The sequence below is a fragment of the Mixophyes fleayi genome, chromosome 8 (assembly GCF_038048845.1).
Source record: "Mixophyes fleayi isolate aMixFle1 chromosome 8, aMixFle1.hap1, whole genome shotgun sequence".
In the NCBI taxonomy this organism is placed as follows: domain Eukaryota; kingdom Metazoa; phylum Chordata; class Amphibia; order Anura; family Limnodynastidae; genus Mixophyes; species Mixophyes fleayi.
This window is the reverse complement of record NC_134409.1, coordinates 74,550,145-74,568,913: the sequence shown is the minus strand read 5'-3', so window position 1 is coordinate 74,568,913 and position 18,769 is coordinate 74,550,145.

Genomic DNA, 18,769 nt, shown 5'->3' with positions numbered 1-18,769 from the left:
AATGCTGTCACGAATGACAGATAGTGGGAATGGTTTTGGCCTCTGCTCGAGGGACAGCTTACCCTCACAGAGGTGCGGAGTCTAACGGAGGAGAGGTATTCAACAGGGATTCCCGCAAGGGAATATGGTCTTAGCTGCTCTCAACCGCAGGTCGCAGTCTTCTAGGGGATGCAGAGCAGATAATGCGCAGAACCACCAAGCAACTGTAAGGCAAAAGGGAACTAGTAGTGAAGTGATGAACTGCAGAGCGCTGGAGCACTGAGATCCACACAGGTGTTATAACTGAAACAGGACCAATGATGAGCGATGCTCTGCAGTGAAGCCACAGGTCTTGACTTGTGAAATAAGCTGAACCAACAAGGCAGTGAAGCAATGAGCTGCAGAGGTAAGGCTGAGAAGCGGTGAGCTGCACCGGTAAACGCTGAGAAGCGTAAAGCTGCATAGGAAATGCTGAGAAGCGATGAGCTGCACAGGTAATGCTGAGAAGCGGTGAGCTGCACAGGTATTGCTGAAAAGCGATGAGCTGAACCAGTAAACGCTGACAGGAACCACGGGAGTAGCTGAACAGGAGTCAGAGGAGATGCTTCCTATCAGGTAGAGAGACCTGATGATCTGACACCCATTAAACGGAGGAGGGCCATTATAAAGGGAACTGGCTGCAGATGATCCAATCACCGCTGAACAGTGGTTTGAAGGTTCCCAGGGTAGCGCATGCGCAGACCACTAGACAAGATGGTGTCCGATGAGAGCAGTAGCAGTAACCAAGGGAAACCAATGAACACAATGAACCACACGGTGCGATGCGGGATACATGCATTCTGGGCCTCATGTAGATTTGGAGACAAATTTACGCAAACTGCATACACTTGAATAAGATACACTTAAAGTATACCTTACGTTTTAAGCATATCTTTTGGAGGGGATGACAGGCAGTATCATCAATGTGGTGTTGCTTGACATCTATACAAGTTTGTTTTTATAAATTACAAATTGTAAAAAATAAAATCCCCACTGTTCCCAAAGTCAAACCTACCTAGGCTGGCATCCCATGCCTTCTGGGACCTGAAGTGCACCTTAAAATAAAATGGTTAAATTTTTTTTTAAAAAAGACACCGACATTGTGATAACATTTAATTGTTTATAAACAAACCTCTTTGACCATTGTATTACTCAGCTGTGACTGGATCACTGATAAATAACTTATTTATGGCTAGATCATGTGGAAATAATTTATTGTAGAAATGTATTTCAATCAGAGGTGCAGGCACCGATGTATAATTTGTAATGCACTTATCGTGTTACATTAGAATGTGTTTGGTATGGAAGTGTCATTCATTGGATTTGTAAGGTTGCTAGAGGAAATCTCCACTTAGGCATATGTGGGGAGGGAGTCTGATAGCCGGAAATGCTAACTAAGTTTTTTGATGAAGTATCAAATGCCTGCTCTGGCTAAAGGCCCAGCAGGGGGTCGTTATTGGGTGGCATTTTGTCCAGAGTGTTGAAACCTATGCCACCTGTTTGTTGCTGCTGGGAACTGGCTGGGCTTACTTTGCCACCGTTCTCTTTCGTTATCCCAAATGCACCCTCTTGCTGCAGTAGGAGGGGCTTACAAATGCTGCCACCGCTGAACTCCTTACCGGCATCCAGTACCGGGTTTCTTTTGGGTAACTGTGTACCCCGTTACTAGTGTACCTGGGCTGGTACTCCTGACCTCTTAGTATGGGTCAGGGTTGCTGTGAATGGATCCCCCCTGGCCTATCACAATGACCAGAGCTACAGGGTAGCAGGCAGAGCTGTGGTACCGGAAAAGCTGGGTTCAAACCTCAGAAACAGCCGGGAATGGATTCGATTTTGGGTCTAATTTGTCACAGGATTTTCAGCATGGAAGATATTTTCAAGCAGTTCTTTGAAGCAAGTGATGTTTGTTTGCAGGCACACTGATTGGAGGTACCAGTGCTAAGGTCAGATGAAATCAGAAGAACAACTTACAATACAAAACAGTGCTGTTTTTATACACATTTAAACGCAGCCTCACTGGATAAGCCAGCCCCCTTGAGGTCTGAGTTATTTTTAGAATCAGGATGCAATTTGTTTATCCAACAATGGATTTACATGCAATTCAAAGCTAACAATATTTATACTTATCTGTGATATCCTAAAACCTTGCTGTGATTTCCTGCTTTTTATTTCAGAAGCAGGAAATCTACTAGCAAGTCTAATGAACATGAATCTTTTCTTCAGACAGTGTTGAATACACATTCCCAAAGAAAGGTACAAACCCCAAAGAAGCCATTTCCCCATATCACAATACACAAAAGACTTCCATTCACAAAGGCTTATTGTATCAGATATATACCTACATAAATAATACACCTCCTCTAGCAAGGTTAAACAAGAAACAAATTTCTTACCCTGGTCTCAGAAATAAGGATTTCCTATATCAAAATATACACAATATCAAAAATAAATGCATTGGCAATTATATAAATAAGTGTCCTGTGCAATTTCCTTTAAATACATTTATACCATAAGTTGTTTATATCCTATCACACATTTATTGTAATAAAACAATCACTAAAATATTATATACACACAGTAAATAAATGCTAGGAAGGTTTAACACATTATCTGTCCCTCACCCCACTAGCTTAAGAAGTTAGTCACCTGGCTGTCGTGAATTGCAGAATATAAAACCCGTGGATATCTCTCAGCTGCATATGTAGTTCACTTTTAGAGAACAGCAACTCAACACCAGCCACCTTACACTTTTCATGAATGCCTCCTCAGAATGACCATCGCACCCAACCCTGCCCTCCTCCCCCTGGAGTGGCTTCTTATATTCAGGGTCAAATTTCCACAGTGTTGTCCCCTCCCAGGGCTAATCCCTGGCTCTCTCTTTCTTGAACACTGGTGGGTGCTGGGCTAGGGGGTTGGAGGAGAGTGGTGTGGAGCTGAGCTGTAATTGCACAGTGACTATCCTGCTGGGTTCCAGAAAAATGTCTGGACTAGTCCAGTGGAGGACAATAGATACTAATTGGCCTTCCCTACGTTCATATTTTGGATAGCACTCAGACCCTCCTGCAATTAACCCCTTACACTGCTTTGTAATATCACAGGGTCTTCAGCTGTTCCATGTTTCCTGTAGAGAAAAGAGGGGGAGAAAGAATGTAGCTACAGCCCCCTCATCTGTATCCTGCAACTGGATCCCACTTGATCTTTACCGATAACCCACCTGGCTTCAATTTGAGAACAATGCATAACAGCATCACTGCAATAACAACAAACACATTTTTACAATGGGTAACATGGAATGAAGATGTCTCTTATATAGGCATGACTACAATGTCCACATGTAATTAAACACTGCAGTTGTACTCTCTGGTGAGCTGGAGAACAAAAACAGGGTTATAAAAAGTACATGTTTTTATATTCCACATTTTATGAGAAACAAGGGACAAGTTGTTTAAGGTGTTATCAAACTCGTTTCGTCACATTTATAAACCCAATCAATTTTGTGAGGAGATTCATACTAAAGCATTTCGGCAGGAAGAATTAATCCATTTTTATTTATGTCATTGTACATGATTTTAACTTAATTGTCTTTTAAAATTATTTTTCAATATGCTACACTATGCTATTGTCCTCTGTAGACATCTCCACTGAGATAAGCAATATTTCTATCTCTTTTTGGCACGCACCCATTTGTATGCAGTACTGCACTACTCGCTTATTGAATACTACTACACTATCTGCCTTCTCTTGTTTTATTTTTCCTCCATCTCTCAGGAAGATACTTGTGCATGCGAGAAGAAAATCTAGTACTAAGGGATTAATATTGAGAAATTTTTATGTGTTTGGTCCATACACACTTGCACTTTTTCTTTATAACAATATAGATTTGATTAAAATTTTAAATTTGTAGTGGAACAAAACCAAAACCAAGACACATCCATAATAGCAGGGAAAGTAATGGGGAGGGAGGACACCAAGGAGGAAGGGGCAGTTCAAATGTCGCTAATCAAATACATCATAAACCATGAGGCACAATAAATATAAAAGCGGCGTCACAGAGAGGAGGATAAATGTGGAGGGGCTAATTGCTCAGAATACTAAGTGTTCCAATCGAGACATTGGATAAGGGGAAAAGAAGCAGACGCGGAATATAGTAGTCCTAGAGTCTCCATGACATAGCTCTTTTGGCCCTGAAGATCACCACACCCACATTCTCACAGTGCTGCCTGCTCTGAGGCTTCTCACAGTGCTGTCTGCTCTGAGGTTTCTCACAGTGCTGTCTGCTCTGAGGCTTCTTACAGTGCTGTCTGCTCTGAGGCTTCTTACAGTGCTGTCCAGTCCAGGCCTCCTTCCAAGTCGTGTGCCCAGTCCGGGCCTCCCTCCAAGTCGTGTGCCCAGTCCGGGCCTCCTTCCAAGTCGTGTGCCCAGTGCAGGTCTCCTTCCAAGTTGTGTGCCCAGTCCTGGCCTATGTCCAATTTGTGTTGAGACCAGTCACTGTTTAGGAATTTGGGTCCTAGGTTTGTCTAGATTATCACTACTTCAGTGAGGCGCGGAGTCTAAGGGGGAGACAGTTTTCACCAGAGGCCACCACAAGACGGTTTGGTCTTAGCTGCGTCTTTCCCGCAGGTCGCTGCCCTCACTGAGAGTACCAGGCGAAACCCTATAGGGGTATATAAAGAGAGGTCAGCGATAGCAGATAACAGGTTACTGCAGGAATGATGAAGAGCCAGCACAACGGACAGCAAATTTCGACTGGGATAGTGATGTAGTTCACGGATGAGTGTCAACTCTGCAGACAACAGGTTACTGCGGGATACAATCCAAAGAAGAGAAAACACCCAGCAGGAGCAATGCAGCCGAGTCAAGTACCTAGCAGGTAACTTAAAGAACAGGCATCAGACTCCAGGAGGAGTTGCCTTTTGAATTTGGAGCCAAAATGAGTCAGCCAATAGGAAGTTAGTAGAGGAGGAGATGAATAGATCGGGACTGCGCATGAAACAAAGATGGCGACAGTCGGGACGGAGCGAACTGTCAGCGGGTGTTAGGGTTCTGTTCAAAACCATTTTCTTAATTACAGCCATGGAGCCAGACACGTCATATAAACGTTTTAAACTGTTTATTGCAGAAAAGTATAATCCAGGTAAGGCAAAATAAACAGTAACAGTTCAGGCTGAATGGAACAATGGATTTCCAGATCTTGGTAAACAAGCAGTAAATAATAATGAAATGCAGCAGTGACTTAACTGAAACCAGTTTGTAGTAGCAGCCAGAAACATGCAGGTAATCCAGGAACAGAGAGACCCATGAGCAGGCTAGGAACATCAATGACCAGCAAAGGATACAGGAAAATGCAGGCATATATAGGCCACAGACAGGTGTGGATGATTAATAAGCAGTGCTGGTTAACCCCTGATAGGAAGGCCAAACAACAGCACCTCTGGAGGATCACAGGTACTGCAGGGTAATTTGCACACAGGAAAACAAGGCAAATAATAACACAGGGTAAAATGCACACAAAACTATAAGGCAGATCATAACAGCGGGGACCAGGAAAGTGCGCCGGGCATCGGGTAGACAGCCTGACTACCCGACGTGTGACAGTATCCCCCCTTTAAAGGTGGACACTGCACGCCTACCGTTAGGCTTCATGGGAAACTTCTTATGAAATTTCTTCAACAATAGAGGCACATGAATGTTGGATGCCTGCACCCAGATACCAGATACTTTAAGTATCTGGTATCTTTAAGTGAGAAGTAGGCCAATCCATTTGGGGAGAATGCTGCTGGAGCCACGGCAACCCCAGAATGATGGGAGTAGGGATTGAGGGCAGGACGTGGAAGGAGATTTGTTCTCGATGTAATGCCCTGATTTGGAGAATGACTGACAGGTTTAGTGCAGAACTCTACGATTCCATCAGCTATGCGGGACCCATCGATGGCTGCAATAGAAACAGCAACCTCCAGGGGTACAACGGCTATGGAACCCTGTGAAATTAAAGAAAATTAAATACAATTTTCAGCTGCTCCAGAATCGAACAGAGTGGAGGTGTGAATGGAACCCGAAGGCCCATGGGTAATGACAGGATAAGAGCAGATGTTTGGAATTTCAAAAGAGGGAGAGGTTTTAGAGACCCCTAATCTGACCTCTCCAGAACAGGTTAGGGCCTGGCATTTCCCAACCTCTTAGGATAGACATTCAACAGATGACCAGGATCAGCAGAATATAAGCACAATCTGCTCTTAAGTCTTCTGTCACGCATTTCTAAGTACTCTTAACCCAATCCACTTCTCATTTTCACTAAAACAACTATTTTATCCAATGAATGTATTGTCCTGTCCTAATGAGACTGTCTCCTTCTATAACAAAATACTCACTTCAGCCCTAGACAATGCAGCACCAGCTACTACATATAGTCTCTGATGATCCAAACCCCAGCCATGGCACAACAAGCAGACCCGCTACCTGCAAAAGTATTCCCGCACTGCAGAGCACCACTGGAGGAAATCTCGTTCCTATCCCGATTTCCTCCACTATAAATTTATCCTTTCATCTTATAGCACTGCCCTTTCAATTGCCAAACAACCATTCTTCAAGTCACTAATATCCACCCAGTCTTCTAATCCACGTCACCTCTTTGCCAACTTCAACTCACTTCTCTGCCCACCTGCACCCCTTCCTCCCTCACTGCCCTTGATTATGCCAACTATTTCAAAGACAAAATTGACACCATTCGACAAAATATTTCCTCATGCCAAATTCCACTTACTCTACCCACCTTTACCTACACTCCCCAATCCACCCTTAATTCATTTTTACCAGTAACTGAAGACAAAGTCTCTGCATTCATTTTATCACCTGACCCTACAACCTGTCCACTTGACCCTATTCCCTCCCAACTTCTCCACTCCCTCTCTTCCACTGCATACCACCTCTAACTCACCTCTTCAACTTGTCTCTCTCCACTGGCACATTTCTATCCTCCTTTAAATAAACGCTGATCACACCTATTCTTAAGAAACCATCTCTCGATCCAGCCTCTCTATCCAGCTATCGCCCTATTTCTCTCATCCCCTTTGCCTCCAAACTACTTGACCGATTAGTGTATAAATGCCTGTCACACTTTTTCTCCTCTCATTCCATTCTCGACTTTCTGCAATCAGGCGTCCGCCCCCCACATTCCACTGAATCTGCTCTCACAAAAGTGACCAATGATTTACTTACTGCAAAATCTAAGAGTAATTTCTCCATACTCATTCTCCTGAACCTCTCTGCTGCTTTTGATACTGTTGATCATCCTTTTCTCCTACACACCCTTCACTCCATTGGCCTTCGTGATGCAGTTCTTTCCTGGTTCACTTCCTACATATCAAACCGCTCCTTTAGTGTTCCTACCTCTGGCACATACTACCCTCCACTACCATTATCTGTTGGGGTCCCACAATAATCTGTTCTTGGCCCTTTACTTTTTTCACTGTACACCTCTTCTCTTGGGGCACTAATTCGCTCATTCGGCCTCCAATACCACCTCTACACTGATGAAACCCAAATCTATATCTCTTTCCATGACCTCTCTCCTTCTGTTCCATCTCGTGTAACCAACTGTCTTTCTGCTACCTCCTCCACATGGATGTCCCAATGCTACCTAAAGCTCAACATGTTCCTACCTGCCAGAGTCATCACCTACCCTCAAATCTCCCTCACTGTCAATAACACTACAATTTCCTCAGTCTCCCAAGCCCGCTGCCTTGGTGTCCCACTTGACTCCGCCCTCTGCTTTATTCCTCACATCCAGACTCTCTCCCAGTCCTGTCGATGCCACCTTAAAAACATTGCCAAAATACTCCCTTTTCTTACTCAACATGCTAACAAAACTATTATCCATTCTCTCATCATCTCCCATCTTGACTATTGCAACCTCCTGCTATTTGGAATTCCGGATAGCCATATATCCACACTTCAATCCAGCTGCTACAAGACTGGTCTTCCTCTTTCACCGCACCACATCTGTTGCACCACTTTGCAAATACCTACACTGGCTCCCTGTGTCCTCCAAAATCAAATTGAAATTACGCTTACCTACAAAGCCATCAACAACACTATCCCTGCATATATCTCAAACTCATATTAAAATACTCTCCCCCCCCTCCCCACACTCTTAGAGCTACCTCTGACCTTCACCTTGTTTTGTCTCTGGTAACCACCTCTCACTCCCGCCTACAAGACTTCTCCCGTGCTGCTAACCAATTATGGAATTTCCTACCACGCTCAATCAGACTTTCCCACAGCCTTCAAATCTTTAGATGCTCTTTGAAAACCCATCTCTTTTTAGAGGTGACCTTATCCCCGATAACACTAATCACACTAATGCACCCTCACAACTGTCCCAATCTCAACTCTGAGCCACATTTGTTCCTCTTGTTTCAGCTGTGTCCTCTTCCATTTAGAATGTGAGCTCTCTAATGAGCAGGGTCCTTCATACCCTTGGTTTGTATGTCTGCATTTATTTTGTCTACCTTTTATGTCCCTATTTTATGTATGTACTGGTTTCCCTACTGTACGGGGCTGCGGAGCACTGTGGCTCCTTACAAATCTACGATAATAATAATTATAGCAGACCTCTGTGTTGAATCATGAGCCAACTGAAAAGGGATCATATGCAAATATGAAAATGCACATGTACACTACAAGCAATGATAGGTAAAAGCAAAGGGTGAAACCCAAACAGAAATTTTGCCTATGTTATACCGCTTTCATACTGCCGCCCCGGCAATATCCCGGGTTTTTCAAGCCGGGTTTTTGACGGGGCTCGGAGCGTCCCAGCTCAGAAACACCATTCATACTGCACCTCGGACCCGGGGAATTTCCCGGGTTGACCCCATTCATACTGCACAAGTCTGTGCCCTGGCAATTTGTGGGAGTCATCACCAGAGCAGTTTTCATTGGCTGAAAAATGGTGATGTCATTGAAAGGTGACTGGCTTTTTGACGCATAAAGATGATGCAAAAGTGGGTGGTGATTGTTTACCACATTACTTTTCATCATGGCCGACGACTCACTTTTGTGTAGCCCAGAGTCCATGTTTACTAGTGTGTTTTTGCTGTTTTATGCAGCAAATGAAGGCCACTAACATTGGGAAACCTATTCCACCATGTAGGCGCCTTTCTATTGTGTTGTGGTGGTATGCTACCCCTTGAGAATACCGGACAATCTCCTGCTTGTTTGGAGTGGGGATATCCACGGTGTGCACTCTAGTGCATGAAGTCACCACGGCATTGCTGGAAGCCCTGTATCATCGCTTCATCTCCTTAGCGCAAGGTCAGCGCCTGGATGATACAATTGCAGGATTCCTGAAGCGTGGGTTTCCACAGTGTGCTGGAGCCATAGACGGGACACACATCCCCATCTTTGCCCCCACAGACAACCATGCGGATTACTACAACCGCAAAGGCTGGCATTCCATCATTCTGCAGGCTGTGGTTGACCACAACTATTGGTAAGCATTTTTTATGGTTTTTTTTTATGTGACTGTGCCATGTGTAATGCGTATTGTAAAACTTTGCTATATGTATTTTTTTATGTCAGTTTCACAGATGTTTTCATCGGCTGGCCTGGACGTTCCCATGACGCCAGAGTTCTAGCAAATTCAGACCTTTACCAAATTGCTGAGGAAAGACAAGATGGCTGGCTGTTCCCTAGAGAGGTAAATATAGGTGTAATGTTGTATGATGTTTTTGTAATTGAAGCTTATATACTATTGTTTGCTATCAATATTGTATGTATTTACTGCCCCTTTTTATATATAGATGTACCACTTGCACTGAACTTATTAGGACCACCCTCACTGCCAATTTGACCTCACTTGTTTGAATGTACCACACAAATGTAAAAGTAAAAAAAAAAATGTTTATTTCACATATTGTATTTTGTTTTGTACATATTTCCCTATATGTCTCTTCACAAAAATATAAAATGACACAATACAAAAGTGCTTACTTGCATGTAGAAAAAAAAATAATATATACACAAGTAGTAAACAGAAGACACAAATGTGCCCAAACAGTAAGTGCAAATTTGCTTTTCACGTAATATGTGAAGCTAACAGCGTGATTCCAGATCACACGTAACATACATGATAACAATTAACTGTTAAACATTTGTCCATAAAACATGATTATTCATACTTGCCAACATTTTTTTTTCTTTTTCCGGGAGATGCCGGCTGGGACGCGGGCGTGCAGGGGGCGGGGCTGCGAAATCGCGTCATTTTGGCCCCGCCCCCGTGACGGAATGACGCAAATCGCGTCATTTTACAGTGGGGGCGGGGCTAAACGCCGCGATTCCGGGTGAATCGCGGCGTTTAAACTAAATTTTTCCCCCTTCCTATCAGGGAGATTGCCACACTCGTCCGGGAGACTCTCGCAAAATGCGGGAGTCTCCCGGACAATCCGTGAGAGTTGGCAAGTATGTGATTATTACAATTGCCGATATTGTGGCATTTCTGGTTGTGGAGTGGTTTGGTTACCCGGTGGGTATTCTATGTTGGGGTTACCCATAGGTTGAGCATGTTGTGTATTCTGTACCGGGTTTGGAAGGTTATTGTTGCCTAACATGGGTTGCCCCCGCTGGTACATAGGATAATGTCCGTCATAATAGTAAGGACTTGGAGGAGGTGCCTGCACCCGTGAGAGAAGTCTGTCCATGAATCCCATCATACAGTCACGATTTTCGCGTAGCACGCGTTCCTCCATGTTCATGATTTGCATGAGGAAAGAGTCCTGGAGATCCCGCTCATTGTCCATGAAACGCTGCAGTTGTGTATTCTCGTGTTCCCTCATGGTGCTGTCCATCTCCCACAGTTGATCCATCATGACAGTTGTCATTGTTTTAGTTGCTTGCTCCATTTTGTTGGGCCTTTTGCGTTTTTTAGGAACATTGTAAACTGTACGTAGAAAAAAACACAGTAAAACATACATTAGAATATATAATGTGGCAGAACAAAAAAGCAGTGTTGTTAGCTGATATGTGCTTGAGGCCTCCTCCCTCTTGCCCAGTAGTTTTGCACTGCAACATATGCGTGTTAATGTTTTAATACTTTGGAGTGTATTATGTTTGTCTTTTGGGCTTTAAGTTAATATAGTTCTCTTTTTTAAGTTATGTAGATATATTGGTATTTGGTTTGCATTTATGTTGATATACCTCTCTTTTTTTGCCAGTTATGTTCAAACATTTTTTTTTTTTTAAAGTTATGTAGATATATTTATTGGTATTTGGCTTGCATTTCTGTTGATATAGTTCTCTGTTTTTGGCAGTTATGTTTATACAGTTAATTTTTTTTTTGACAATTATGTAGATATATTGGTATGTATATATAGTTGGTTATTATGTGAGATTATTAAAGATACTTACTGTTGGAGCGTAAACTGGGACCTGGCGTAGACTCTGACACCCGCACTGGTTCTGGCTGCGTTTCTTGCGAAGTATCTGTAACGACTTGCGCAGCAGGGAATGGCTGTGAATCGTTCAGTTCCTCCAAAGAAATGTTGGTGTCATCTGTTGTGGCAAAGCACTCCAGTTCTGGGGTGTCTTCTATAGAATCTTCTATTATTACCGTTGCGGCCTCGCTTGTCTCTGTGCTCTCTGGTGGTGTTGGTATAGCCGCATCCACATTGCTAGAAGATGACAGTGCAATTGGATTTGTCAGAGGAGAATGTCCAAAGACCATATTGCACTGGTCATAAAAGGGCCAGTCCATTCTTGCAGCGCCACTTTTGCACCTGTTGTGGTCATGGACTTTAGTGTACTGCTTCCTCAGGGACTTCAATTTGTTCAGGACTTGTTGCTGTGTCCTCTTTATGCCATGTTGTGTGAGTATTTTGGCGATGTTATAGTACACTGTGGCATCCTTCACAGTCCCAGTCACTTGCCTTCGAATTTCTTCCTCCCCTCTGACATTCAGCAGCTCACGCACCTCTTCCTCCATCCAGTGTGTCATAATTGCTGTTAATACACACTTTTTCAGTGAAATAAAAGCAATTTTCTCCAACAAACTCTAAATTCTGCTTCAGCTTGATCTGCACTCCACCATCCACCATTTCTCCTAAACTCCTTCTTGAATCTTCCACGGGCTCCCACCGATGACATCATCCTCCAGAGACAGGCAGACAGCCAATCAGCTTGTTTTCTGTGCAACCCAGGTTGAAAAACCCGGGTTGCGCCATTCATAGTGCAGGCAACCCGGGTCCGACCTGGGAATTACCCCTCGATAAATCCCGGGTTGAAGACCCGGGTTTTTAGACCCGGGATTTTTGACTTGTACCATTCATACTGCACCAAGACCCGGGTCGTTTGAGCTCGCCGCGGGCAAAAACCCGGGATTTTGGTGCAGTATGAATGGGGTATAATAGGTATGTCCAGGACTTTTCTTCTCCTCCTAAAAAGTTGCTTATTTTATTGTATCTTTGGAATCAGACTACGATTCTCACTAATCTTGTCATTGAGCTTCTTTGATCCTTAGAAAAACGTAAACATTAACATGTCATTGTATGGAGGGGGCTGAAAGAGCATATAGCTTGGAGGAGGCTGAGGAGGTGGAAACTGAGAAGGTAGAGTATGTCTAATACTTGGGTGATCTAGAGGTTGTGGTGGTGTAGAAGGACGAGGAGAAGCCACCTGTGGATGCCAATAAGGTAATTATTCTATTTTTCAGAAAACAATGGCATTATTGTATATATGCCACTGTATTTCTTTCATGGCAAAATATAACACAATCTATATTTTGCGCATGTGTCAATGCAGAGAATATCTAGTATTTTATAGTCACACTGCCATTAATTGCAGTTTCTGCATTTTCCCCCAAATCCAAGCCATCCACACATCGATTATTAAATCACTTTGAATATATAAAGTTCTGCCAATTCCAAACTTATCATTAAATATTAATCTACTATATAAATGCCTAGTGGCGTGTGTGAAAAAAAAAAAAAAACAAGCTGTAGCGCCACCTGCTGGGCAGAGTTATACACTGACCTATATATTTCTTGAAGGAGTAGTGACAGTTGGGAGTGGTTGGTGGTTGCCAGGGGTGACAGTGGGGAGTTTTTAACACCTTAAGTAGCTTGATGAAGGATGTGGCGATGAAGATGAAGGATGAGGTGATGGAGAAAAATGATGAGGTGGTGACATGTGGACAAAACCACGTTAAAAAAGGGCGCTTGCGTCGGGAAGTAACGCTCTTCCCCTGAGGAGGCCTGGGCTAGCCCCAAATGCATGACAAGAACCTTTTTAACACCTTAAGTAGCTTGATTTGACTAGAATGCATGAGTATCATGCACGGGTTAACTTGTAGGATAGATGTTGAAAAGTAGTGTTAGCCTTTGAATTGTTAGTGCTATAAGGCTTTGTAACGAAAAACTTACCTTCCTTTGTTCCCCTGACGCTTCGTCAGACCTGGAAGCCGCAGATCCGCGTTCGGCGGTCACATGACCCCTAAACCTGGGCGGGGAATTCAAATAGTTCTCCCTATATAAATCTTGCTCTGACACTTGGTAAGTGTCAGAGCAACTTACCTGTTCCTGGCTCCTGTTCCACTTTTCCTCCTTGTGCTTGCTCCTTGTGAATTAACCCCCTGTGTACCAGTCCCTGCTTGCTGACCTTTCTGGATCTCCTATACCTGTGTACCGACCCGGCTTGCTGACCACTCTGATTGCCTGTGCCCCCGACCCGGATTGTTGACGTTCCTCTCTCTATTCCGCTATCTCTGCCATACCTGTGTACCGACCCGGCTTGCTGACCACTCTGATTGCCTGTGGCCCTGACCTGGATTGTCTAACATCCCTTTGCCTCCATTTGTATTGCTACTGCCAACTGTGAACCAGATTCCCTTCACGCTGCATTCCCCTGCTACTCCAGCCGCTACACTATTTCTTGAGGCTAGCGGATCTCCTGCACTGGTGGTTGCGGCCCCGGACCCCCCGCCTGCAGCAGCAGCTTCTTCCTCTCAATTGCAGATACCTAATCCGCCTAAGTTTGATGGAGACCCTAAATTTTGCAGAGGATACTTGAACCAATGCTCCATTTAATTCGAGCTGCTGCCTGGGAATTTTCCTTCTGAAAAAGCTAAGGTGGCCTATGTGATGTCGCTGCTGTCTGGTCAAGCCTTAGCATAGGCTTCCCCTTTATAGGAGAGGAATGATCCCATTCTACATAATTTCACCATCTCATCTCCCTCTGCGTTAAGATTGATTTACGTTTCAAGGAGCGTAATTCCGAGAGGGAACAATCTCGACTTAGTATGATTCGCTTCATTCTGAAATCCTCTTCTCCTGCTGGGGCAGGATTCTTCTTTGTAAAAAAGAAAGACGGGGGGCTCCGCCCTTGTATTGACTGAATGCCATCACCATAAAGAATCGGTACCCGTTACCACTAATCTCGGAATTATTTGACCGTATTAAGGGGACCACCATCTTCTCTTAACTGGACCTCAGAGGAGCCTACAATCTGGTACGCATTAAGGAGGTGGATGAATGGAAGACGGCCTTTAATACCCGGGACAGTTACTTTGAATACTTGGTCATGCCCTTTGCGTTATGCAATGCCCCGGCTGTCTTTCAAGGTTTCATGATTGAACTCTTTCAAGACCTGTTGTACCAATTCGTGGTCATCTACTTAGATGATATCCTCATCTTCTCCCAAGACTTAGTATTGCATCGTAAACACGTCTTGCAGGTTCTGTCTCGTATTAAAAGGAATCATTTATATTGTAAGCTAGAAAAATGTACCTTTGAACAGAGACAAGTTCCCTTCTTAGGGTATATCATTTCTGGCACTGGACTGCAAATGGATCCCACCAAATTGAAGGCTGTTCTGGACTGGCCCCAGCCCTCTGGCCTTAAAGCTACACAACGGTTCCTAGGATTCTCCAATTACTATTTTATTAAAGGATACTCTACCCTAGTGGTACCTATCACTGCCCTGACCCGTAAGTCTGCGAATGCCAAAGTATGGTCTGTAGAGACCACCCATGCCTTTGCTAATTTCTCTTTTCCTCGGCACCCATCCTCCAACAACCTGACTGTTCTCATCCGTTTGTTCTGGAGGTGGACGCATCCTCCGTAGGTACAGGGGCAGTGCTCTCTCAACAAGATTCTACTGGTAAACTTCATCCTTGCCGTCTTTTCCCGTCGTCTTCTACCTGCTGAGAGGAACTATGGTATTGGTGACAAAGAGCTCAGGGGCCATCAAATTGGCTCTTTTCGAATGGAGGCATCTCCTAGAAGGAGCACAGTTTCCAATCACCATTTACACTGATCACAAGAACTTGCTGTATTTGCGCACTGCCCACTGCCTAAATCCTCGGCAAGCAAGATGGTCCTTATTCTTCTCCCAATTTGATTTCAACATCTCCTTCCGTTCTGGATCTAAAAATATCAAGGAAAATGCTCTATCTCGGTCATTTGATCCTGCTGACTCGGAACCCTTGGAGGAGAATAAATTTATTCTGGACCCTAGCCGAATTTTGGCAGCAACACAAGAGAGATTGTCCCCGGACAAGACTTTTATTTCTGCTCCCCTACATATCAAACTCTTACGATGGGCTCATCGTTCCCTCTTCTCAGGTCACGCTGGCATTCGCAAGACTTGGGACTTGTTATCTCGCAACTATTGGTGGCCTTCCCTACTGGAGGATGTAAGGAAATTTGTGTTTTCTTGTTTTCAATGCCTTATGGTCATTTAAGGATGCCTTATGGTAATTTACTTCCATTACCAGTTCCTGAATAACCTTGGTCACAAATCTCCATTGATTTCATCCCAGACCTGCCTCCCTCCAAGTCTTGTACTGTGGTCCTAGTGATCACAGATCGTTTTTCAAAAACTGCCCACTTCATTCCTCTGAGAAGTCTTCCATCCTCCTCCTCCTTAACTGATATTTTTATTAAGGAAATATTCCACCTTCATGTTTTTCCTCATCAAATTGTCTCTGATCGAGGATCCCAGTTTATATCCAAGTTTTGGAGATCCTTTTGTCACATATCCGGAAGCAAGCTCGATTTTTCCTCCGCATATCTCAGTCCAATGGCCTCACGGAGAGAACCAACCAGGAATTGGAGAAATGCTTAAGAATATTTGTTTCAGCCAATCAAGACAACTGGGTGTATCTCCTTCCATGGGCTGAGGTTGCCCACAACAACCATTTCCACGAGGCCATCTCTTTTCTGCTATCTCTGCCATATCTGTGTACCGACCCGGCTCGCTGACCACTCTGATTGCCTGTGCCCCTGACCCGGATTGTCTGACGTCTCTTTGCCTCCATTTGTATTGCTACTGCCAACCGTGTACCGAACCGGATTCCCTTCACGCTGCATTCCCCTGCTACTCCAGCCGCTACACTACTACTCAAGGCAAGCCTGAGGACAGCGACCTGCGTCTCCCGGCAGCTAAGCCCATCCCACCTTGCGGCTGTTCTTGGCAAACACCAGGGAGTTTGTTAGGTTTCGCACCTCAGGTAAGTCAGCGCTAATCAAGAATAGTACAGAATCCAGCTAATCCGTTACAAGCTTAAAAACTCACAGAGCAGTTTTGTTATATAATAGTACAGGTTCCATTTGCGCTTTGAAATAGGAAGCATATTAGTTATCAATGCAGAAAGAAAGAACATAAATGCATATGGTGCAAATAAAAAAACAGTTACCATCCAAATTACTTTGCAAATCAATAGTAGTGTAAAACCTGTGGAATTACAGTATGTCATTTTTTCTAACCCCTTCAATGCTAAGGATCCCGTGGAATTCATCCCTAGCAGGCAAGGGATTCAAAGTTAAAACTATAAAATCAACTATTGCCTGCTGCTGGTTGATGCTCCGCTGCCCACCAGCATTTCTCAACATATGGCCCCTTGTCCACCAGCTTTTCTTTCATATGGTCCCCTGCATACATTTTTTTTTATCATGCCACCTTCTGCCAACCAGTTTTTCCCTCACATGACCTCCTGACAGCTAGCTTCTCTTACACATGTTCCCCTGCCCACAAGCTTTTTCTCACATGTCCCTTGCCCACCAGCTTTTTCCACACATACCCCTCTGCCCACCAGCTTTTTTCAAACATGCCCCCTGCCCACCAGATTTTCACGTACATGCCTCCGTGCCCTCCAGCTTTTCTCTAACATGACCCATTGCCCTCCATTTTTTGTCTTACATGCACCCTGACCACCATCTATTGTACTCAATGCCCCCCCTACCCACCAGCTTTTCCCTCACATGCTCTCCTGCCCACCAGCATTTCTCTCAGATGTCCCTTGCTCACTAGTTTTTTTCATACATACTCCATTGCCTATCAGCTTTTGTCACACCTACCCTCAAACTTTTCCTGCACATGCCCCCCAGTTTCTCTATCACAAGCTCCCTTGACCACCAGCCTTTCTCTAACATGCCTGTTTTCACCAGTGTGTCCCACATTGCCTCTACACTTTGCTTGATTTTCCTCCAGCTTCACAGATACATCATACTTGCCCACTTTCCCGGAATTCCCGGGAGGCTCCAGAATTTTGGGAACAGTAGGCTGACCTCCTGGATTCACAGAAATTCACGCCATTGAATGGTGAGGGCGGGGCTTAACCGCGCCATTAAACCCTGCCCCCGCTATTCAATGCTGTGAATTTCGTCATTTTATAGTGGTAGAGGGGGTGAGAAGTTTTGAAAGTTGGCATGTATGAGATACATTAGTAGTCTTAATACTGTTAGAAAGTAGTTTAGTTGAAGGGCAATTAGCACTACCAATCTAAAAAATCTGTTAACCACTGGAGGAAAATATTTGTTAAATATGGTTTTAATTGATGTACTACAACATGCGTTCTGTTTATGAGAGTGTAGTACAAGTATTTTTGTTTTAGTGGAGCAACACTGAACTTTATTGCTGTAGGAAAATACAAAGCATGTCTTGTAAATAGCAGAACTATCTGACAGGTTAACAATGCAATAGCTAGAGTAAAAAGGTTATCTACTTTAGTATATTGTTCATAGCGGCAGCCATTGTCTCTCAGACCTCACGTTGGATTTACATCATATATCAACTTGGTGTTACAGAACTTTTAAAAAATGACAATGACATGTAGGAGATGCTGTCTGTGTCCCGATAAATTTAGGGTTATTTTTGGGATTCTGCAACACCATGTAGGAGAATGCAGCAGCTGCAAGAAGACTAGAATTTGAGGTGAATGTACTTTAGTCCAGCGAAGTAGTCACCTGTGAAGAGAGTGTAGACGCGGTTAGCTTGAGTCAAGTGATTGCCTTAATTATACTTTTCGAGAAGCAGCTAGAGAAATTGAAGAATGAAATTAAACTAAGCAAATCCTCTAACTATATTGTAATTGTAGATCTAGGACTTAATTTGCTTTGCCAGGATCCAAGAGCTATCAACATCTTGTAATGATGTCTCCTCCTTCAGTTTCTCTAGCAACTGCTTCTCAAGAAAAAACTTAGCTTTGTTTGAGGAAGATGTACATAATGATGAGGGTGAATATGATGACAGTGTAGACTACAGGTGCTGAAATTTAGCTAAGAGAAGGGAGCTACCTGATGCTGGTATGCCTGGTAATAGTTTGGGTAGAATGGTATCTTGGCAAGTTTATGTTTTTCTACAGTAAACTTTCACCTTTTTTTAGAGAGCTTTTATTTTCCAGGATTACTATCATCATGACTGGTGGCAGCAGCTGCTTGGTGCTCCTGCTCTTCTGTGTACTGCTGTGAATCCATTTTGATAACAC